This window comes from Carettochelys insculpta, chromosome 6 (assembly GCF_033958435.1).
Source record: "Carettochelys insculpta isolate YL-2023 chromosome 6, ASM3395843v1, whole genome shotgun sequence".
NCBI lineage: Eukaryota > Metazoa > Chordata > Testudines > Carettochelyidae > Carettochelys > Carettochelys insculpta.
The window spans coordinates 108,535,386-108,559,977 of record NC_134142.1 but is presented as its reverse complement, the minus strand read 5'-3'; the positions used below and the strand labels follow the sequence as shown (position 1 = coordinate 108,559,977).

General features: G+C 44.1%; 1 protein-coding gene across 7 annotated transcripts in view; it reads left to right on the top strand.

Annotated features, from left to right (window-relative positions):
• Nucleotides 1-24,592, top strand: part of SLC67A1 (solute carrier family 67 member 1) — a 144,991-nt gene that overhangs the window by 48,864 nt on the left and 71,535 nt on the right. The gene's annotated exons all lie outside the window — the stretch shown is intronic.

Sequence of the window (24,592 nt, the reverse complement as noted above, 5' to 3'; positions counted from 1 at the left end):
GGCCTGTCACCTAGGGCCTTCTGGAGTGTGGCATCCTGTTCAAGGATAGGCCGTAGGTCTTTAATAATTCGTTGCAGTGGTCTGAGTTGGGGGCTGTAGGTGATGACCAGTGGTGTTCTGTTCTTGGCTTTTTTTGGGCCGATCTTGGAGTAGTTGGTCTCTGGGTATTTGTCTGGCCCTGTTGATTTGTTCCCCCCCCCCCCCCCACTGGTGGGTAATTAAGGTTTATGAATGTTTGGTAAAGATCTTGTAGTTTTTGGTTTCTGTCAGCTGGATCAGAGCAAATGTGATTGTATCTAAGAGCTTGACTGTAAACAATGGATCTAGTTATGTGTGCAGGATGGAAGCTAGAAGGGTGTAGGTAGGTACAGTGATCAGTAGGTTTTTGGTACAGTGTGTTACTGATCAGGCCCTCCTTGATTAGTACTGTAGTGCCCAGGAAATGCATCTCTTGTGTGGAGTAATTGAGGCATAAGTTGATGGTGGGGTGCAGATTGTTAGTCTCTGTGGAATTCTTTTAGAGTAGCTATACCATGGGTCCAAATCATAAAGATGTCACCAATGTATCTTAAGTAGAGGAGAGGTAATAGGGGACGAGAGTTTGCTCACCTTGATCTTCCACCCCCCCGATTTGTCCTCCTTGGTTTCTATTTTTGGTTCTCTGCCTTAAGTATTGAGTCTGTTCTGGTCTGGCTATGGTCTGAAGAAGTGGGTCTGTCTCACGAAAGCTCACCTAATAAATTATTTTGCTAGTCTTTAAAGTGCTACTTGACTGCTTTTTGTTTTGGAAAAATATAGTTTGACATCAATTTGAGACAGACCTGTAACTACAATTACATGAAATCTACTATAATGGCCACTGATCCTCATTGTTCAGGATGCTGAGCACCAGATTAAATTCTCACTGAAGCCATTGAAAAGATTGTCCTTGATTTCAGTGGGCATTGGATCAGGCTGTTAATAATCAACATCTGAAGTCAGGAAAAACTTCTCCCAGTAGGACAGCACTGCAAAACAATATGCACTATAACATGGTTCCCAGTGCCACAGACTGGATACTCTATGTGGACCATGATCAGTTCTGGTACTGAAAATTCTATTTTTACCTACCTGTCTTTATTTTGTGTTTTTATGCTTCCATTTGTCTGCAATTGGCACTGTACTATGAATTACTTTGGGCCTTGATGATGATATGCACAATGACAAAGCCATAAAAAAAGTTTGATATTCTGTGATATAATGAAACTTATATTAAAATCTGTTTCGCATCTATGTATTAGTAGTAGTCATTTAACTTAAATGACACAACACTCAGTTAACCAGTGGAACTTATTGCTGTAGGTATGAAAGCCAAAATTATAACTGCATTTTAAAAAAGAACTTAATACATTTGTGAAAGCTAGAGCTATCAATAAGTATTATTCAGTGTATGACCCTATGCTCTGAAGGTCCCTAAGCCTCTGGACAGCTGGGGATGGATCACTCAGCAATTGCCCTATTGTGTTTCCTCTGAAGCATCTGACCTCAGCCATTGTCAGAAAACAGGATATTAGGGTGCTTAGAGGGTCAGACCCAGTATGGCCATTTGTATGTTAAATGGCTCTGAAAAGAACCTAAGTGGCTTTTGCATCCTCCCAGTTTCAACCATTAAAAGACTTACCTTAATTCTTTGTGTTCTTTGCTTATAATTTACTGCTACATATTTGAAGCTACAATATAGTGTGATCTATTTTCAGCAGTTACACTTCAATTAAATGAAAATTAGGGAGTTGAAAATATCCCCTAACAAGATACCAGCCACTAGTTCACTGTACAACACAGAAAAGTTGTACTTTAAAAGGGAAAGGACTAGAAGGCATTTTTGTCATGGGATGTTTTGAACACTAGAGGGCAGGAATGTTTTGAAAAGATGGCAGGACAGCCTGAGCATTTCAGCAAATACTAGGTAAGTTCCAGGGTGCTCTGACCTGACTTCAGATGCCTCATTCCTTTTGGCTTCTGAGAGGAATATTTTGTGATGCCTGTCTCTCCCCTCCCGACTCTTCGCTGTCACGGGTCACTAGTCAGCTTGGAAAATCCTTGCCCTTTGTTTTCAATGCTCATGAGACTTGTCTACACCAGTCATATTCAATTAACTTCCCCTGATTAACGGCAGGGGTGGACCATATTCAGGAATAAGAGTGCTCCAAAAGCAATGCTACGTCTAAAATGGGTAAAGTGATACGTGGAGTAGGAATGGAGGGGTTAAAAAACAGACCTTGTCAGCTCTGGCCCTCCCTTTTCGTGGGACCCCAGTCATTAAATACTCCTCTGAACCTGCCCGCCCCCCCCCCCCCAAACACATGCATCTGATGAAGCGGGTCTTTGCCCACAAAAGCTCATGCTCTAAAATGTTAGTCTGTAAGGTGCCACAAGACTTCTTGTTGTCATCTAGTATCCAGTCTATTAAGTGTGTTGAAAATTGGAGCAGGTTCCCAGAGGAGCCACAAGAATGAATAAAGGGTTAGAAAACATGCTTTATAATAACTGCAAGGCGCTAAATCTCTATGTACCATAAAAAGGGAATGCTAAAGGTTGACTTGATTGTAATCTCTAGTAACTACATGGGGAGCAAATGGTCTGAAGGGCCCATTACTGAATAAGTGTTCAAGGGTGAAATAGATTCAGTGGCAGTTGAAGTGAAACGAATCCAGACTGGAATTAAAATACATTTTAATGTTCTAAGAGAGATGCTGTAGTTAAAACAGGAATTATCTGGGGGAAGTTCTAAATTCTGCATCATTCCAGAGGATTGGACTGGATTATCACAACAGTCCCTTCTGTCCTTAGAATGTATGAATGTAGAGAGAGTTAATTATGGATAACCCCATGTGTAGACATGCCTTTACCCCATCAGAGTGAACTGACGCCAGTTCTGGTAAAATCTCTCCACTTTGAATTTCAGCACGTAAGGAAAGCTCTCAGCATTGTAGTCTCATCTCTATCCTAAGGAGGACAGCTCTGGCTCATAAGTCTTTCTTAGGCGATGTCTACACTAGACATAGCAGTTGACAGCTGATACATGATTTTAGGTATGCTAGTTGCATAGCTAAAATCGACTTTTCAGTTGTCGACTTCAGTGGCGGTCTGCACAGGAAAAGGTCAAGAAGAGTGCTCCTCCTATCGACCTTCCTTAATTCTCGTGGATCACGAGGAGTTACAGGGTCAATGTTGACCCCAAAAGCACCGTTTCACGCATACGTGGAGAGGCGCACCAGAAGATTGACCCTAAGTGGGTCGATCTTCCGAGGTAAAGTAGACATAACCTTAGTAGCCGTCTGCTCCTCAGTATCTGTGTGGGAAGATACTTGCAAGAATTTTATTCAAGGCCATGTACTCCATGATACCAGGAGTGATGATCTGATTTTAAACCGGTTTAGTGCTGGAGAAATGTGCTGAGAAATTGTGCTCTTATTGATTTCACAAACTAGTTACATCACAGGCTCTAAATATGGAGTATAAACTGTCCCACTAATGTGCCTCGATCCAGACCTGGATTTGTGGCTAAGGATGAGGGATAGCCCAGCCTCCATGCTGATTCAGTCATCATCCTGGCAGCTCACAGAGACAACAATTGAATAGTAACAGAGAGGTAGCCATGTTAGTCTGTATTCCAACAAAACAAAGCAGCAGAAATGTAGCACTTTAAAGACTAACAAAATGATTTATTTGGTGATGAGCTTTCATGGGACAGACCCGCTTCATCAAATGAAGGAAGGGTGATGGGAGGAGCACTCTTGTTGATCGTTTTCTGTGAAGACAGCCACTGAAGTCGACAACTGAAAAGTCAATTTTAGCTATGCAGTTGGCATACATAAAATCAGCTGTCTACTGCTATGTCTAGTGTAGACATGGCCCAAGAAAGACTTATGAGCCAGAGCTGCCCTCCATAGGATAGAGATGAGACTACAATGCTGAGAGCTTTCCTTAAGTGCTGAAATTCAGAGTGGAGAGATTTTACCAGAACTGGCATCAGTTCGCTCTGATGGGGTAAAGGCATGTCTACACGTGGAGTTGTCCAGTTAACTCCCTCTAGATTCATAGAGTCTAAGGACAGAAGGGACCATTGTGATAATCCAGTCCAATCCCCTGGAATGATGCAGAATTTAGAACATCCCCCAAATAATTCCTGTTTTAACTACAGCATCTCTTTTAGAAGAGCGTTAAAATGTATTTTAATTCCAGTCTGGATTCACTTCACTTCAGAGATGAGAAGAAGTGGGTCTTTCTCATGAAAGCTCATCACTGAACAAATAATTTTTGTTAGTATTTAAAATGCTGCATTTCTGCTGCTTTGTTTTTATAGACCATAACTGCTAGCTGTGGTGGTAAATTTTGCAATGTGAATGCTTTTCCAGTAGCAATTGAAGTAAGACCACCAAACAGCCTTCTTTTGCATTTGAGCTGTCAGTCTGGAGGTGCCAAGCTCTCTGTCTCTTTAAAGATTATCACTGCCACCCAGTGCCATGGGTGTACAGCAGTAGAGTTAAATCTCACCAGCTGGTCCCTAACCATATCCCAAACTTCTCTGCACTCCTTGCACTGGCTGTGACGTAAGCTCAGCAGTTCTAGTACTCTGTGTCCTAGCACATTCCATATCTCGAGGAGAAGTTTCCAGTTGTTGTGTTTTTATTGGCATAATCACTTACCCATTCGAGTTTACATTTTTTTAAAGAAAAATGAGCCTGGTTCCCTTGCCATTAAGGGAAGTGCTTTGTTGTGATGTCACAGAAGAAAAATGTAAGTTTTCTGCCCATTCTTCATTTCCCTCCCCACAGCTTTCCAGTGTTCTCTCTGCCATTTACAATATTATTCGTATTTTTGGTGGCTACATACTTGTGTGTAAAGGAAAAAGATAGAAGTCATTGGCCCTGTTCCTCAGCTGGCATAATTTGGGGTAGCTCCTGTGTAATCAGTGCTGAAGAGCTAATCCATTATGCTTTCCACTCGTCTAACAACTTCAGTCTGAGCTTCATAAAGCACTTTACAAATGTTCATCAGGTTATCCTTGCAATACACCTCAGAGACAAAATAGTTCCCTATCCCCATTTTGCAGGTGGGGAAATTGAGGCACAGAGAAGCTGAGTGACTTGTTCCAAATTTTGCAGAGAGCTTGAGGCAGGACCCTGCTTCCTGACCTCCCTTGCAGTCCTGAGGTGGAGAGAGAGTCCTGTTTCTGCTCCTGTGCAAAACTTCTTTACTTATCACCAAAGCACATGAAGATGCAGCTAAGGAGCTGTGATTGTTAAAACCGGTGGTGGCTTTCGGGTGCCATGTGGATGGATCTCTTGTGACACTTCAGACATTTGCTGGAGAGTCTCACCCACAGCATAGCCCTTGCCAGACACCGTATACAAGCACAAGGTGAAGCATGGTTGCCCTTTTGCATCTGCCAACAACATAGTACTGCAGTTTGCAACAGGAACTGAAGAATGTTCTCCTCACTGGAAACATGGGAGGGGACAGGGGTTGCTTGTAAAAGGTGGTTATACAAGCCAAACTTGAGCTAAGAGAAGGGTCTTTGAAGCAGTGCTGTGCAAGGCCAAACCCTCGTGTGTCTAAATCAGCATGAGCGCTACGAAGATTTAAGCCAGCTGAGGATTTGGACCAGGGTCTTTAATTACAATGAGCTGTTGTGTGTTACATTCTACAGAATCTATTTTCATTTTTGTGGTGTGGGGATTTTTTGTTAGTCTTCCACTGTTCATCCATAAACTCAGTTAGAACTGAGTAGAACCAGAATATGGACACCAACATGGAAAAGGGCTGGTTCAGTAACATACTACTTTATTAGTATGTTATATTTTGTAAGTTTGTCAGTATGCAGGAATGAGGTGGCCATGGTTTCCAGAGAGGACATGGAGAGCCTGAAGAGTGCAATTATGTAGACTTCAGCCCTTCTTCTGGGACTGTAATTCATGACAACCAGCCTCTTCTTACCAAAATCACAATAGAACCCTTTGCTTCATGACCCTAGGTTTGTCTGCTTTTTACTGAGAAGGAGCATTTTCTTAGTGTCTTGTTTTTAGACCTAAAAGTGTTGGAACAATTATTTTGTTGAATTCAAGATGTTCCTCGACAAACCTCCTTTGGTCTCTTATTAAATGTTCTTGCAGTCGGGTTTTGGGGTGGGGTTTTTTTTAAAGCTATTATTCTTCTTCCTCAAGGGGGAAAGGAAGAGGTTGTTTGCCTGCAGCGGAGAATCATATTTCTTTCCTGTAATCCCACAGAACAGTGTTCCAGTGGGGAATTTTGTGGAATTTCTTATTGCTTCTCACTTGCGCTGGAGGAATGGAAAGTCTGTGGGTGTTTTAAAGGGGTGAAGATGGGAAGCAAGAACTGGAACATGGCAAAGGGCAATGAGTCTACACTCTATTTCTAGACAATAGTGACCATTCTGGTGGCTGGAATCTCTCTTGCTCATTTCCAGTAGGAACCCTGGTATTTCTCAGCCTGGGATGATGTTGATTAGCCAAGCAGCTTGCGTTGGTGACAGCGGGCACAAACATTCTTTTGTTCTTTGTCCAGCATCCTTGGAGAGTGAATTACTTGTGGCCATGGTACAATCTGCCAATAAATTGTACAGGAATCTCAGTGCGGGCTTGTCACAGAAGTTCCTGCTCCCTGCCACTGCACAGGAAAGGGGGAGTGAATAATGAGCTATTTGTCAAGTGGAGCTATCAGATGGGAGTTAGAATAGAGACTCCTTTGGAGCAGAATTAACTCTTCAGAGATCGCAAACGCATGCGGTCTCTCCTCTACAGCATATATATGATTGGCAGTCAAAGCAGAGGAGGATCCTAATGGTTAAAACCATTTGTGTCAAAGTGCAAATGTCTCTCCTCTCTATGATCAACTTACTTGGTGATGATGTGACTCTTAGAGGCTGTAGTCTCAGTGTGACTGGAAGGGCAGCATCACTCCGAGCCTTTTGTGGAAATAAAACGTGTAGTATCAGCTTTGGTCTCTTGGGGGTCGGAGAGTGAGATGCGAGGGCCAGCTGCTTTTGGGGCATAAAATATCCTTGCTTTGGAAGCCTTTGCTAGTTAGCATGAGACTAATTGTACCCTGACATGGTTTAAAATATCAACTTCTGTAAGGACAAGGTGAGACTTGTCTGATTAAACCAGCTTAAAATGTAATTATGGGCAGAGAGGGGCCTTCTGTCTGCCAAGAGCTGTCTATGCTGAGGATTAGGTCAGTAGAACTGTTACTTTAGATGAAAACGAAAAAGCAGTCCAGTAACACTTTAAAGACTAACAAAATAATTTATTAGGTGAGCTTTTGTGGGACAGACCCACTTCTTCAGACCATAGCCAGACCAGAACAGACTCAATATTTAAGGCACAGAGAACCAAAAATAATAATAAAGATTGACAAATCAAACAAACATTATCAAGGTGAGCAAAATCAGAGAGCAAAGGGGCAGAAGCAGTGGGAGAAGTCAAGAATTAGATAAAGCAAAGTATGTAAAAGAGCCCCTATAATGAGCTAGATTTATTATTGGCTATAATTGTTACTGTAGATGGTGGATTTTTCTCCCCCCTGAGCTATGTACCAACCTAATTTCCTGGACTAAAGCAGGTGGCAGAGCAGGCAGCTGCCATGGACCCCAGGGCAAGATGGGAGGGCAGACCTGGCTCTGCTTCCCAGGAGGAGTGAGGCCAAGGGTAGAAGGGGTGTGGCCTAGGAAGTCAGCCCTCAGTGCCACCCTAACCACAGTGCTGGTGCCCCCCTCCTCCCCACAACTTCCTCAAAGCTGCGCGCTGCAGTGGAGAACCACTGCTGCACCACTTCAAAGTTGCTCAGAGCTCTGGCTGATGTTGCTGCTAAAGTAGCAGCAGCTGTAGCACAGCAGTTGTCACCTTCCTCTCTCCCACCGCCAGCAGCTGGCCTGAGAGCTAGGCTGCTGTGCTGCATCTGAGGGGATTTCCTGCCTTCCCTTTTGTAACCTGCACCTGCTGACAGCTACCCCTCCCTGTTTGATGACTCGCTGGCATTTCAGATAAATGTTTCCTCTTTCCAGGGAGCTGGCAGCATGAATGAGGCTAAGTGCGAGATAAGAGACTGCTTCATTCATTCATTCATTCATCAAAAACCTAGCTCCTTTGCGTGGCTGTTTCAGTTCTAACAACACAGAGAGGTTGCTGTGTTAGTCTAAAGCTTGACAAAACAAAACAAAAAAGCAGTCATGTAGCACTTTGAAGGCTAACAAAATAATTTATTAGGCGATGAGCTTTAGTGGGCAGAAGTGGGTCTGCCCCATGAAAGCTCATCACCTAATAAATTATTTTGTTAGTCTTTAAAGTGCACCAGGACTGCTGTTTTGATTTGTTTCAGTTATGCGCTGGGAAAAGAGTGGCTGCAGAAACACAGCACTTTCCCTAGCAAGGGAGCTCAAGTCATGGCAACTCAATACCTATTTTTTAACAGCCCCCCTTCCCCTTTTTGTTTTTCTGTGTGGTTTTTTTTTTGTTTTTTAAGGTCTCCATGTCTTTGGTAATGTGCAATTTCATACCATGTTTGACTACACACCACAGATGTGTCAAATGCTATCAAGTAATCCAGTTTGAGACTACAGGAGGCGAAGGGAGGAGACATTAAGAGGGTGCAGCCCAGGGAGACTGAGCAGAGAGGGAGCATCAGTATTTGCATTTTGTTCTGGATTTCAAACCTCTGCACTCAGTCTGTCCAAAATTTAGTTTCAGGGTCTGGTTTTGGCTCATATTGGGTGAGAGGATAGGGATCGTTAACTGAGATTTGTTAATAGCCCAGAGCCACACGGGTGTTAGTCTCAGCACTGAGATTATTGCTCAGGAATCCAAGGTACCTAGTCTGGTGTTTGCACTGCCCATTTTGATAGGGTGACCATCTGTCCCGTATTTAGAATAAAAAAAGAAAAAAAGTTGGATGTCTTTTTGGCAAAGGGGACTAATTGTCTCATACTTGCTCCCCCAGCCTCAGGGAATCTGGGAGATCACTGGCAGCTGCTGCTGCCCCAGGGGATCGCCAGTGGCTGCCGCCTCCTTCCCAGCTCCCCGGGGCTTGGAGAAGCCGCCCCTCCTGCCCCCATACTTCTTGGTCCCGTATTTGGGATAGGGAGATGTGGTCGCCCTACCTCTTGGTCTGGGTAATAAGTTAGAGTAGAAATACCAATCTGGCTGAGACGGGTTTACCCATCTGAACCCAGACGCTGTGTAACCCACACACCTAATGGGTGTGGGTCACTGTCCCATATGGTGGCACTTAGACTGCGTCTCCTCTACAGCCTTAGCTGGGAGCCACCTGGCTTTTAGCTCAGACTGTAGAGGCTCATGCCATAGGCTCCAGAGGTCCCAGCAACTTTATTGTAGTGTCTGGACTCCGGCCAGCGCAGTGGGTGTGTCTACACAGCAGCCTTAGTCCGGAAGAGCTATTCCAGGCTAGCTTGTTTGGAAATGTCTGCTACATACAATGCATTTCGAAGTAGCACTTAGCTATTTCAAATTAGCTGAGACATTGAACGTACTATGGCTTATTTCAAAAGTAGGGGCTGTGTAGACAGGGCATAAAGCCTGTTTCAAAGTGGGTGCTATTCCTCAGGCAAGGAGACTTACCTGTTTTGAAATAAGCCAACCGCTTTTTCAAAATGACTTTGAAATACTGGTTGTATTGTGTAGATACTAGGAAAGTTATTTCAAGGTAAGGGCTGTTATTTTGAAACTTTGCTGTGTCCTTTGTTTCTTAGGTTGCCTTTGCTGAGAAATTGATATTTAAGCAGCCCACCAGCTGAGCTTTGAAAATGTTTCATCTCTTGAAGGTTATGCGTCACACTTGGGTATTTATCTGGAGTTCCTTTTCTTGTTGACAGGGCAGCAATTGTGAAAGCTTGTGATGGAAAGAGCTAGAAACCTGGAAATAATAAAAATGTACTTAGTGAGGATTACATGGAAAGACCAAAATACTCATGGCTGGATTCTGGTCTGACATTGACGGGAATAGCATGCAAATATCAGAGTAGTAGTAGTTAACCCCTTAGACACAGGCTGTGCACTATTCCAGTGTCTACTCATTACTCTCTAGTGCTACAGCTGGCCTTCTCATAATGAAAAACTTAGAAACTGGACTGCAACTCTGACAGTGTCTCTAGGGATCAAAAGGAGGAGGAAATACTGTTTCTTTAAGACAAAACAGGAAGGATGGCTGTGTGACTAAGGCACTAAAATAGGATTTGGGAGATCTTGGCTTCATGCCTAGCTCTGCCACAGGCTTCATGCATGACCTTGACAAAGTCACTTAATCTCTGCTTCAACTTTCTCCTCTGTAAAATGGAGGTGCTGATACTTTGTGATTTGAACTATAAAGGAGAAATGGCCTTTTACTGTGCAGCTATGCAGTGCCTAGAAAAATGGCTCCTTGATCTCCATTGGGGCTTCTGTATGTTACTGTACTACAGTAGTTTCTGCCTGAGAGGGAAGGAGGGAAGCTTGAAAGAACATCCTGCTTGTTGAACACTTAACATTGGTGCCTTGGGTGTCAGATCCCTGGCAACACCTCCCTGTTTTCATTCAATTCTTCCTTTCATTTTAGTCCACCTCTGATCCCAGGTTAAAGCCACAGGAGTATTTGGATAAGAAATGAGAACTGTGACTGTTAGTATGAACTTCATCCAACTTTAATGGTTTGGTGCAGGTTTTTGTTTCATCACAACTCCCTTATGAAAAATTCCTATTGGCCAATACACCAGTGTGGCTTTTAATACCTGGGTATATACCAAAGGTATGAAACATCCAGGCTGTGAATACTTCCTTTGCTGTTGTGGGTCAAAGAGGTTTTTAAGTGGCCTGTCTCCATGATCACTGGAGCGTGCCTATGCCTCTTGCTGCTTGTCTTTTACCTCTCCTGCCAACAAGGAGGGCAAAAAGGGCTTTGAGGTGAAAGGACAGGCAGTGCAGCATTTGTGTTGCAAACTTCTGCTGTAGGCTGAGCAGTTATAAGAAGCTTCTTCTCTTCCCCCACTCGCAATACAGACGTCCTACCCCATTCAGCCTGCACTGTAGCCCCAAAGAAGTGGGAGCTAGGGAGTGTGACCAGGCTGTCAGCTGGCTAGCAGGCCTGCTACTCTGCCCTGCTCCCTTACAGGAGCACAGAGTACGCTGTTCCCAGAGCTCTATGACTTGCTATCCTGCCCTGTCTTAGCAAGGAGGCTCTTGAGCTGTAAACCCCTCCCTGTGCTGCTGAGTATGGCAGGATATACACTCCTTACCTCTAGTGTATTGGGAGTAGCTGGTGTTTCAGTACCCAGCATTACCCCCTGTGCACGAGGGTCTTCAAAGGGCAAGCGACCTGCTATCTCATGGGGTTGGGTGTATGTCAGGGTTGTTAGTATTTCCTGGATTGTGTAAATTGGGGTGGTAGCATAGTATAAGGCAGAGCTTCTCAAACAGGCAGTTGTGACCCCCCTGGGAGGGTGGGGGGGCATGAGTTTATGTGGAGGTTGTGAACTATTAGCCCCAGTCCCACATTAGGAGGGTGGGGATATCAATCAGACCCCCACCCATGTGCAGGGCTGTCAGTTCAGGAACCCCTTCCTAACTCCAGCCACAATTCTGCTTTGCCTCCAGCACTTTAAAGCAGAGAGAAATAATATTTTAAAAAATATAATTTATACAGGTGGCAGGTTTATACTCAGAGGCTGATAGTAGGAAAAGGGGTCACCCATAAAAAAGTTTGAGAGCCGCTGAGGGGGCGGGATGCGTGAATGCCGAAGAAGCCACATATCTGAGGGCACTGACCAATTAGCAGTGTTCCCTCTCTTTTTTTTTTTTTTTTTAACCATCTGTTATGTGCACTGAGGCAAGTGCAGATGCGCACCACCAATAGAAACACACACTGCTGGCTGTGGGCACTCCGCTAATCAGCTGGGAAGCATTTGAATCTCCCCTGGTTGGCTGCACGAGTGCTCATCTTACAGGGAACGTGGGTGGTGAGAGTGTCATCTTCCAGTGCGGATCTGACTGGGAACTGAAACGCACCTCCCTGAGCCGGTGGCAAAGTAAGTGGTGGCAGAAAGAAGAGGTCGCCTGCAGCATTGGTAGTGGCTTGGTGGAACGATGGGGATGGATTATGAAGGCATCTTATGCAAAGTTGGGATTTGTTGCCTGTAGATCACCCTCCCTCCTGTGGAACTGCAAACATCCCCCCCCTCCCCCACGTCTTCAGAATCACTCTGCAAAACCCACTTCTCTGTGAAATCTCCCTTCTCCGCCCTTTCCGTTTTCAATCGCTGCCCTGGCTTTATACTGATGTTCTCTCCCCCCTGCTGTCAGGTTCTGCAGCCGTGATGGTTTGTGGGTCACTGGACTGAGTCTTTCTTATGGAAATGTTGTTTAGTCATAAGTGGGTTCCACGTCCCTAACACCATGCACTTATAACCCTTCCAATCACTCCCTGCTGGGTTTTGCCAGCCCTGACTTTGCCTACAGTTAGCCTGAAGGCATATCTCAGCCCCTGAGTTCCTTTGAAGCAGTGGTTTTCAAACTCTGATTTGCACACACCTGGGGTGCACGAGCTCTCACTGGGGACACTCAAAACAATCCTGTAATGGTGGAGAATACTTTATTTAGTAAGACTTAGCAATCTAATCATAGGTGTGTGATGACTATATTATGGGGCACCCAGCTTAAAAAGTTTGAAAGCTACTGTTTTGAGACATTCCCTGTCCTATGTCCTCCCAGCCCCCTGCTCTGCCCTGTCCTCCTCCTCCTGAGGTCCTGTTTCCATGCTGTAATGGGGAGCGGGTTATAGGCAGAGCCCTGGTTTGCCCTCTTCTCCAGACTCCAGCCCATGGACCCTGTGAAAGCATCTCCCTGCAAACATGTTCAATAACAGCTGTGTGACAGCTTCATGTTGCTCTCGGGCCCTGCCACTCCTGGCTAGAGGCAGGATTGCCCCCCAATCACTGGAAATAGTGTGGCACTGATGGTGTATAGAGAGTTTGGAGATGGGGTGCATGTGACCTCTTGTGCACCCACCACACATCACCCCTGGCTGTAGTTCCAATCTCTTATCCACTGAAAACTCACACAGGTACCAGGTCTGCTGTCCCTAGGGGACTACTGTACACAGGAACCAGATGAGTCAACCTGGGATCAGCAGTTCTGCAATATCTTCGCATGCAGATATATTTATGGTGAAAATAAAAATAAAAGTATGATGAAAGATCCAAGTGATAGTTAGAATATTGGAAACAGGTTACGTACTAAACAAATTTGAAGCACGTTTTCAAGGCCATCAACATACCTATCAGGGTAAGTAGGCTCAGAGGATAACCTCCTGTCTAAAGAAATTCCTCACCCAACATCTTTTGTGGAAATAGCCGCCACAGTTATCTGAGATCCCATTTTCATAAATGTAAATGCACCACTATGCTACTTCCCAGGACAGGATAAAAGTCTTCTTTACTTTTTACTTATAGCCTCGAAGTTCATTCTCTGTACTGTATGCAGAGTCAAACTAAATACCTGTGGCTTGTCTTTCTGTATGCTGCTTCTTTGTTGATTTCAACTGTCTTCATTGACTTTATGTAAATAGTCTCTATTGTGTTACGTTTACAATACTTAATTTACATCTCAGCAGAAATAGGAGAATAAACATCTTTTGTCTGACAGAAACCAGTTTTTCAGCTCTGCCTTAATACAGACTGAAAAACATATTTTTAGTGTGCACTATAGATATATGTATAACACCTCCTTATTGAACAGCCATGCATACAGTCCACAACACTATTACTGACCAGTGTGATCCTGGCTTTCATTTAAGTCCTCATGTGACATTTTTGATGAACCAGAATGCATGTACCAGAACCAGGACAGTCCTGTAATATACTTGCCAGCTAGCATTAAGGAGTTATTGGGTCATAGCACCTCGCCCAATTGTTTTGGATCTGAGACAGGGTTGAGTGTGCGTTAGACTTTAAGTCCATTAGAGTAAGGACCTTTCATTTTACAGGTGTGCAAAGCACAGGGGATTTCTATGCCCTATGTAAATGAAAGTGCCCCAGGTTTCTGAAAGTGATTAGTGAGTGTGAGTGTTCCCACATCTGTAGAATAAGTTAAGCTACCTTGCATGGTCCTAGCTATCAGCCCCAAACTGTCAGCCCCACTGCCTCTGGAGGTTCTTGGCCACTGGGCTGGCCCATGGGCTCTGCTGTCAGCCCTGAGGTCCTGGTGTTGCTGTTGCAGGCCCCAGACCCCTGGCCGTCAGCCCCACATCTTGGGCTCCAACCACAGCTGCTCCCGGCTGTGGCCTGAACCTGGGGCAGTGAGGCACATGGATGAGAAGGTGGGTTGGGGAAGGGGAGACGCAGCTCAGCACCCCCCACCCTAAAAATTATTCCAGCACCATTGTGCAAGTCTCAGGCCTGGCCCCACTCCCAGGTGTGTTCTTACTGCATAATTCTGTATGACCTCTGGTGTGCAACTGCTCTAGTGTAATTTGTTGACATTTCTGAAAGTTGTACTGCTTCCATTTTTCCATCTGGTATTACACAACAGACTTTTCCAATGGCAGTCTGCTGCTCTCCAAGGCTGTGCAATGCCTTTCCTGTACACCTACAGCAGGCTTGGATTATACCAAACAGGGGATAATGGCAGATCTTTCGCTAGTACAATAAAGAAAATTGGGCCTATAACGATGAATGGACCAGGTAGCTCTGGAGCTAACATGGCCCAAGGGCTTCAGCAAGTGCATCCACAAAATTTGTGGTCATGCAGTCTGGTGATGTACCTAAACGCTTGTGCCAGTTTATACTAATTCTAGAGCAGAGCGAGTCTTTGCCCAGCTGAGTGGATTGTGAAAGGTGAAACTAAAAGAACAATAACTGAATTCATCTGTTCAGTCACTAGAGAGCCCGAACTTTAATCATTGTAACAGAGTCTCCAGAGTCAGATAGCATAAACCAGATTGTCCATAAATCCACCAAAAAGAAAAAAGTCTGAACCACAGCTGCAGATGGAAGAAAATTGCACTAAATACCTTCATTTCTGCCTTTACATAGGCACACAACAGCATTTTGCGTGCCAGCCCGGAGCAATGCTGTGTGAATAGTACACTTCTAAGGATTTAAATTGTAACACTAAATGGGTGGTGAAAAAAATAGCTGACAGACCTGGACGTTTTTGAGCCCTGTATCATGATCTATTTTTGGACTTTGGAATTGAGCCTTTCAAGTGTAAATATTTGGTCAGGCACTGCAGCCTGTTTGGAATGCAAGACTAGCCTGTGACAGGAGTAGTTTTATGGTGCTTAGGCTTTTATTTGCTAACTGTGACTTTGCTAGTGGGGCTAAAATCTAAAATGCAGAAGAAATTAAAATGAATGAGTTGTGGGTGAAATTTAACAGCACACGGCACAACGTTTTCCTCGTTAAACATGAAGAATGGTACAAAGGAAGAGACCAGTGTACTGATATCACATCTCTGCCAGTAAAACAAAAAAAGCAGTCAAGTAGCACTTCAAAGACTAACAAAATAATTTTGTTTTGATAGTATGTGGACTAGCACGGCTTTCTGTCTGTCTGTTACTATCTCTGTCATTAGTTTGTTTTCACATCTGGTGGTATGCATTTTGGCATAAAGGCTCAGATACAGAGCAGAGTATTGGAGTAAATATTGAATGTGCAGACCTGAGAGCGGAGTTTTGCACTTTGTTTGAGGCAGAATATTTTTCTTTGCCATGGAATTAAAGTTAAAGTTCTAGTTTGCCATGTCAGCGCATTCAAGCACTGTATGGTCAGTCCTTGATATAAATGCTCCAACATAAGTTGTTTTGCACTTACACTATTGAAACTGGGAGGAACACAGTGTAAAAATTCTTCACGCTTTTTGTTAAGGCAAACAAAAAAATTCACGTACCCTCCCAGCATCTTCTGCGACTCTTCGCTGTCTCATACTGCACATACGATACAGATGGTGTAAAAACCTACTTCAGGTTAGGATCATTTCTTTAAATGTTGCTTAAAAAGCTTTCATTGTTTGGTATGGTAAGCGAGTGATACATAGGCAAAATTTACTCTTCTGGTCCGTATCCCCCTCTATTTGCGTTGGTTCTTAAGGGGGAAATTTCTCATTATACACGCTGTTTCTCTTTAAGTTGCAACTCTACTGTCCCTATCCCCAACATATATCAGGGGTCCCCTATGTATCCCAACGTCTCCCGTGTAAATCCTAAAACAATCTGTATGCAGAGACAGCATTAACCATCAGTTAATGGTCCATCCACATCCTTGAGGTAGTTATATGTGAGGGTCTTATGACCCTTTCAGACAAGGACACAGCCAGATTCAGTGTCATGAATTGCCACATGACAACTTCTGAGGACACATTAAAGACACCGTATATGTAACTCGGACACATCAGTATTAGGGTGTTTTCTATAGGTGCAAGTGGTGTTCCCTGTAAGCTGAGCGCTTGGCCAGGCAACAGGGAGAGATTCAAGTGCTACCCAGCTGGTAAGCAGAGCTCTCACAGCCCTCCATAGCCAGCAGCACTTATTTCTACTTGTGGTACACATCTGCACATTCCTCAGTGCTCATAACATAATTTATTCTGCACGTGGATGGGGAAAAAATAGCAGGACAGTTGGGTGCCAGACCATTGTTGAGACCGTTGTTTGTTACTGTAGGGCAAATATCTCATTTCGAAGGAGGGTGCACTGTAATACGTCGGTTAGAGGACCAGATCATCAGCTGGTGTATATCATCATAGCATTGTCACCTTTCACATGGCTGATAACTGGGCCCCAGAAGCCTTGCTCCTGCTCAGCCTCTTCCTCCAAGGCTCTGCTGCTATTTCACCTCTCCCTCCCTGCCCCACAGATTTAAAAAAAAACCACAGAGATATCAGGGCTTGTTAGATGGCACCTAGACACACATGCTGAAATGTGGACTGTGCAGTTGAAAACTACAGGGTGGCAACCCTACATCACTGAACTTAGTCGAGCCATTTGATGCTTGCTGAGGTTCTGACCTCCATCAGATGTATGAGACAGGAGGTGGGCTACACACTTGAACTAGATCCCTATCTGCACTGATCCCACGGATTCTCACATGACCTAGTGTATTGTCCATACTGTCTGGCTGTGGCCACACGGAGGGGCCATGGTAATGTGGCACTTTGGAATATGCTAATGAGGTGATACCATGAATATGCAGTGCCTCATTAGCATAATGGCAGCTGCACGCTCTTCAAAAATGCACACTGCCTGTGCAGCTGGGGGCCTTTCAAAATGACCCCCCGATTTCAATAGCCCCTTCTTCCCAAAACCGGATGGGAAGAAGGGGCTTTTGAAATTGGGACCGTTTCGAAAGGCCCCTGGCTACAAGGGCAGCGTGCATGTCGAAACCAGCAGTTTCAAAGCGCGTGCAGTTGCTATTATGCTAATGAGGCACTGCACATTCCTGGTAGTGCCTCATTAGCATATTCCAAAGTGCCACATTACCATAGCCCCTCCCTAGTGTGGCCACAGCCTCTGTCTTGTGACAGAGTTTTGCAGTATAGATCGCTTACTTTCCTGTAACTTTTCCCTGACTCCTGGTATGATGTGCCTGTTAGTCAAAGGAATCTGCTTCCAATGAAATGATGTGTTTCATTTTGGCCTCCGTCCTCTGCCTTTGTGGGTGAACTGTACTTAACCACTCTGTTTGAAGGATCAGTATGGTTAGACCAAAATTCTGTCGACAGTAAAGGCCAAATCGCAAAACTTGGATCCAGATTTTGAACATCCAAAATGTTCTGAGGTTTGAATCCAGCCTCCTGATTCAGCTCATTTGAGATAAGAGCCAGCTGCAAAATTTGGTTCGAGGTTCAGTTTGTGACCTGCTTACCAAAAGCACTCCTGGATGTACAGATATTTAGATCATCTCTAGTCAGACATAGTTACCGACCTAGGGAAGAAAATACCAGTCCTGCTGCAGCTCAGAGCCAAGAGGAGCCATACCAGTAGTGCTACGTGCCATTAGAATTACAAGAATTGTGTATCTCCCCCTAAAACTAGCAATCATGCACCTTTCCTACGGTCAGTGTCACCTTGCTTATAAAACATACATGTTGTTGCTGCTCTTACAGCCTGTGGTGCTTCTTTTCTTCCCCCAAAGCTATGTAGGGGAGAAGGGACTTGGACGGAGGCTTCTTTTTGTCCCCTGCCACTATGGCAGGGCTACTATTCGCTGACCTAGAGCTGCCTGTAGGGAACCCTCTCACCCTGTATTCTGGCTGAAGGAAGGAAGGTGTAGTAACCTGGCTGAGAACACATTACTCCACATCTCCCAAATAGATGATGCATGGTACGTTATAAGCCTATTAACTCTGGAGCTATTTAAAGTGAAACGAAACTTCACTCTGAGAAGAATGAACATCCTTTGATGTGCACTGTAGCAATTTGGGACTTACCATGTCACTCCTTATTGGCATCAATTCACCCTAAGTTCCTTACAGAACCTGGTGGATTCTCTATCACTTACTGGCTTTAAATGGAGACTGGATATCTTTCTGATTAAGATGGTGTGGCTCAAACAGAACTTATAGGTTTGGTACAGAAGTTATTGGGTGAGGTTCTCTGGCTTGTGCAATGTAGAAGGTCAGACTAGATGGTCGTAATGATCTGTTTTGGATTTAAAAATCCATGAATCTAAGATGTGCATTTCTTTAATTGTAAAGGGTTGTCTTAATTTTGGGGGGAAAAGAGGGACAGATAGAAGGATAGTAACATTTTTGTTACTTGGTGCTAGATTGAGTCTCTTTCCCTGAGCCAGCTGGCATAAGGAGTATCACGGAAGTGGCCATCTGGGTTCCTGGGGTAAACCTGAGCAGCAAGTCTCGTCAGGCGAGTGCCACCTTTTGTGGGCCAATCTGTAGGTACAGGAATGTCTTTAGGCACTGCAGTGTAGTGCATAGGGTGCTGTCCTCAAAGCCAGAGGGCTGGGTTCTCTGCCAGTGTCTCACTGTATGACCTGGAGAAAGTCACTTCTCTGCACTTCCATTTCATCTGGAGAATGTTTACTCACCTCTGTGTAGTGCTCTGAGACCCACACTTGAGGAGTGGTAGGTACTGTGATGACTTTGGTTTTGGAAGGTGACTTCTGTCTTGCTTTCTTGCTCAAAAGGCAATTGACATTCCAGGCAGTGAGGTGGGCAGAAGCTAAACCCCAGTCGTACTTCAAGGGGGGTTTCCAACCAATGTCTAGTTTGCAGGTGACCCTCCTAACAGCCATCCAGCAAAATCTCTCTGAGGTAGTTGATGATGGGCCTCCTGGAAGGGGCAGTGCAAAAGGCATAGTCCAGGGACAGGTAATGCAAAGTGTCTGTAACCGAGCTTGTGCTGCACAGATTCTGGTCTAGTTGGGGACTGAAGGCATCCTGGGCAAAAGTCAGAAGAGCCCCAAGGGAAGGTCAAATTTAGAGCATCCTTACTTGGGGTGCCTCACAGCCCAGATCACCCCATTGAGCACTATGGACGTTCAACCTCCCACCCTAGCATGAGGGATGTGAGAGGGACCACAAAAAGCTGCTTGTGGCCCTCTCCTGCTTGCGCCTGAGAGTTCACCCCACCAGCTCCTTTAAAGCCCCCAAATGCTGATAGAGTGAGGAGCGGATTTCATCTCAGACTTTATGCTGGATTTGCATCCTATTTAGCATCTAGTTCTTACTTCTAAATAGTACAAGCCTGAGGGGTCATTGGAAGCCATTCATTGAGAGGAGAGGCCCCAAAGGATGAAGACCACAGCAGTAGGTGCCCTTTGTCAAGTTTATTAAAGCAATTTTCTCTGAGGGGGCAGGAGAGTACTTACAGAATCGTTGTAGTTTTCCTTTCAGGAAGTTGTGCCTACCTACCAAAAAGAAATGACAAACTTTCTCCCTTGAAAGCTGATGACTGACTAGATGCAGAATGAAGTGGTGCAGTTATTCCAGCTCCACTCTTTTACCCTGCTAGTGCTATGAAATCCAACAGGAAATTATTTCTGGATCAGCAACGCATGTCGAAAACCAGCAGATGCTTATGTAACCATGGTTTCAAGAGACCTCAGTCTCAGTCATTGCCAAGTTCTTAACTTCCTGCACCAGTGAGACTGTGGCTTCTCAGTTTCCACAGAAGTGAGCAATCACCCATAGGCTTAGGTGGCTGTCTTTGGCTCAGAGGCCATTGCTTTTAAGAAGTCTGTTTCAGAGCTGCACAACTCTGTAGTCACTTTTTTAAACTGGAGACCAAACTATCTGACTGTGACCCTTTGTCAGTGCTCAACCCTCTTTGTTGGTTTATTATTTTATATAATGGCTAGCAATACAAGTACACCCTCCAAGGTTTCCAACATCTTTTTGAGAATGTCCAGCTGAAAGGAGGCCGTAATTCATAAGCTGTCTGTTCTTGCTGTGAGAGACAGGCCTATTAAAAAACTGAAGTGGTATGTTGTATTTTTATATGCTTGACTTGTCTCTGTGTAATGGTGAATCATTGTAAAGTAAATAGCTATAGGAAGTGTCAAAGTAGCAGCCAATGTGTTGATTGCATTCGGTTGCTTGGGCCTCTAGTAGTAACACAACTTGTTTTGTTTGGACTTGGTTGCATCTAAGATTGGTATTTGCTTTCAGGCAAACAGGAGCTGAGTGAGTCATGTCATAATAATTAAAATTCTCTGGGGAAGGTTTAGTTTTCCCACATCAGTTTGTTCCTGCCACCGAGTGTGGGGAGAAGATGATGTTCTCCAAAGGAAACTTGACCTCTTTTTGCCATTCAGCTTCTGTTTGGGTGCTGTCTGCAGTGCCTCTAGGTTTGTGAGTTTTCTTTAAGCCCCAGTCGTGCTCAGGCAGCATCTTAGCATCTATCTGTTCCTGTGCAGACTTGTTTCAGTCCCAAGTTTGATTTTCCTTTTTTACAATATGGAACTGTGCCGCAAGCCAGAGCGAACAGCTAGTTAAATCCACAGTAACCTAAATAAAGCAAATTTAGAAAACAGAAAAATTAAAGAAAATAACTGCCAAGTGGAATAAAATGCAACTGAGCTTAATCCATTTACTAATACGTACAGAATAAGGGCCTGATCCAAAATCCACTTAACGCATGGGAGTCTTTCTATTCACTTCAGTGAGCAATGGATCAGGCCCTAAGAACCTAATAAAACCCTAGCTCAGCATAATATAATGTTAGGGATCTGTGTACTAATACATAGTATAGGCCAGGGATCAAAGGATACAGAACATAACAGAAACTAGATACTCTTAGGCTATGTCTACACTAGCCCAAATATTTGAAATATTTCAAAGGCTACTAATGAGGTGTTGAAATATATATTCAGTGCCTCATTAGCATGCCGCCAGCCGCAGCTCTTCAAAAGGACCCCCTATCAGCAGATAGGAGTAAGGGGATTTCGAAGTTGGCAGGGTCCTTTCAAAAAGGACCCATTTGGTCGAGCCACGTGGGAGCGAAAAGTGGCAATTTCGAAGAGCCGCAGCTGGCAGCGTGCTAATGAGGTGCTGAATATGTATTTCAGTGCCTCATTAGTAGTCTTTGAAAGGGCCATTTGCATGGCCATTTCGGAGATTTGGGCTAGTATAGACGTGGCCTTAAAGTTTTACTTTCCACTGTGGTCCCAGTTCATCATGGTTCATAGACCTACGCCTAACTTTAAGCGCATTAAGACTATGTCTACACAGTAGTGTTATTCCTGAATAAGCTATTCCAGAATAGCACAGCCACACATAATGGCTATGTCTACACTAGCCCTTTCCATTTGGAAGGGGCATGCTAACAAGCCACATCAGCAGATGCTAATGAGGTGCTGCCATGCATACACAGCACCTCATTAGCATAATGCCAGCCATGTGCGGTTTGAAAGTGTTGCTTTTGAATCGTGTGCGGCCTGTGTAGACAGCAGCCTTTCAAAAGGACCCCAGGACTTTGAAAGCCCCTTCTTCCTATTTGGTTTTAGGAAGAAGGGGCTTTCAAAGTCTGGGGGGGGTTCTTTCAAAAGGCCCCCATCTCCACGGGCGGCATGTGATTGCAAAGCGGTACTTTTGAACCACGTGCGGCCAGCATTATGCTAATGAGGCGCTGCATATTCTTGGCAGTCCCTCATTAGTATCTACCAATATGGCTCATTACCATGCCCCTTCTCAAAGGAAGGGGCTAGTGTAGACGGGCCAATAAGGCATCCAGTATTTCGAAATAGTGGTTATGTTGTGTAGATGCTCACATAATTACTTTGAAATAGCAGCTGCTATTCTGAAATAACTTTGCTGTTGTAGACATACCATAAGAGTCCCAATGGGTTAGATGTGTCTAAACACTCATTTGCATTATGGCCTGTAATAGTGGCTGCATTTCAGTGGTGGATGAAGTGATTTTGTTGATCTGTGAAGTGTTTAGGGATGCTTTGAAAGTGAAGGCACAGTAGACTGTCTTTTTATTTGCACTGGATCTTTAAAAAGCCCCAACAACTAGAAGTCAATCAGTCTAATGCAAATAGGCTTTAAACTTCTTTCACTAAATTACAAGTAAGGAACTGAGTCAGCTCTGAGAGGTTTCAAAAGAAGCATAAAGATATAAAGCTCTTTTTGTTTGAAGCCTTATTATGTCATCGCTCAGTGATGCAAATATCAGCCCATAAGAAGGCACAGAAGAAAGACCTTTCACATTACTGCCTTGTTCTAGAAAATTCTCCATCTCATTACACATGACCAGGGACTCCTTCACCCTAAGTCTGCTTCGTAATGGCCGTATCATGGAGACGGAGTGAGACAGATTCACTGATACGCTGATGGGGAAAATACATAACCCATGAGCCGACTTAAAATATTGATTGTCTTCTAGATAGATAATTCATTCAACCACACTAACATTTGAAATATTGTCAGTTTTACATTATTAGAGTGAGAATAGGTTTCTCCCGCTCTTTCTGTTTTGTACCACTCTGCAATCTGTAGTAATTTTAAACAAGCATAGATCTTCCAGAACCACTCTTAATACTGAAATGGGCCTATTGTTTCATATAATGGTTTCATGATGACGGATAAGAAAGGAAACTGTTTATTCACCTCTCACTTCTAGATGTCTACTTCAGATCCAGCTTGCCACATGAAAAGATTTTATTGTACATAGGCTGTTCAGTGACTTGTGCCATGGAGGTTTCAGTCCACTTCTTACTGACCAAATGTCCGTAGCTTAAAGCAATTACCACAGCTGGCACCAACTAGTATCCTTGTTGACGGTTGCAGCGGAAAGAGTCCCAGTATTAACAAGGCAGTGTTTGGAAATGTCTGCTGTCATTAACCATTCTCTAGGCTGTTGTGTGGATGAACTGGGCCTTGTCTGCCAGGCTGCAAAAACCAGTGCTTTTCAGCGGGTTCTCTGCTTGGCGTCTCTCTCTAGGTCACTCATTTTGATTCTGTGACTTGCACTTTGTCCTTCTGTTGTTTCTGTCTTGTCTCCTGTAATCGGTTAACTTCAGGATTCTCAGGCTGCTCCTTTATCCGAGGGAGTAAACCTCTGTTGTGCTGGGGAATTCCACTCGCCATTCTACGACTGAAAAAGGCAAATAAATTTCAAGGCTGTTCGTGACCTTGTTCCTGTTCCTCTTTTTTAAAAAAGTGTTGTTAGTCACCACCATTAGTTGATCCTTGGATTTTTTTTGTTCTATTTTTGTTTTTGTTTTTTATTGCTGCTTGCCTTTTGGTCAGGCTCCATTCACCCTTACAGAGGTGCCTAGTATCTTTTGAGAGATTCTGCTTGGTGTTCTCCACTGTCAGGCTTTTATTACACATCTGACCTTGTCCCAGCCTAGGTTTTCTTTCCCCATTATGTGATCAGTGTCTCTGTATCACTTCCCATCCTCCTCTGAGGAGGAGTTTAGTGTTGAGGTGCTGGGCCTGTCCACCTTCTACAAATGTCGGATAGGCCAGCACCTTTGAATGCAACTGAAATGACTTAAAGGCAAATCATTTAACCCACTGTTTGGCATACATTTTATAATTCACATTTAATTTATGAATATTGCTGTGTTGCTTGTCTCCTTGATATCTTAGGCCAAGATTATTGCTACCTAAACTGCATTGTTAAATTTTAAAACTGAACTGATTCATATATAGCCATAGGATAAAGCCAATAAAGGACAATATTACTACTGGTGTACTACAGTGGGAGGAAGTAGCCACAACCTTTAAGCCTCCCCCCCCCTTCATATTAAATATGCCTCCCAGCTCACAGCTGTTGAGAGGGATAACACCTTTTCTTGAACCTAGAATGAAATGTCTGTAGCAGAGCTTTTGTTCCTTTGGTGATATATTACTAAAGAATAGCTGTAATGGAGTGTTTAATTTCCTGTCGCCTTATCTCGTGGAATTGTTCAGTTCCTGTTACAAGGACGTTGCTGTGCAGCTAAAGACTAAAAAGGGTTTTCTTGTCTCTTTGAACTTTATCTTGGTCTCAAGCATGAGGATATAATTGTAATGTTGCTGGGGAGCTCGGACCAATCAGAGAAGGGGAGCTGGACATGTCCAGGCATATCCTGCCCCGTTACTCTTTG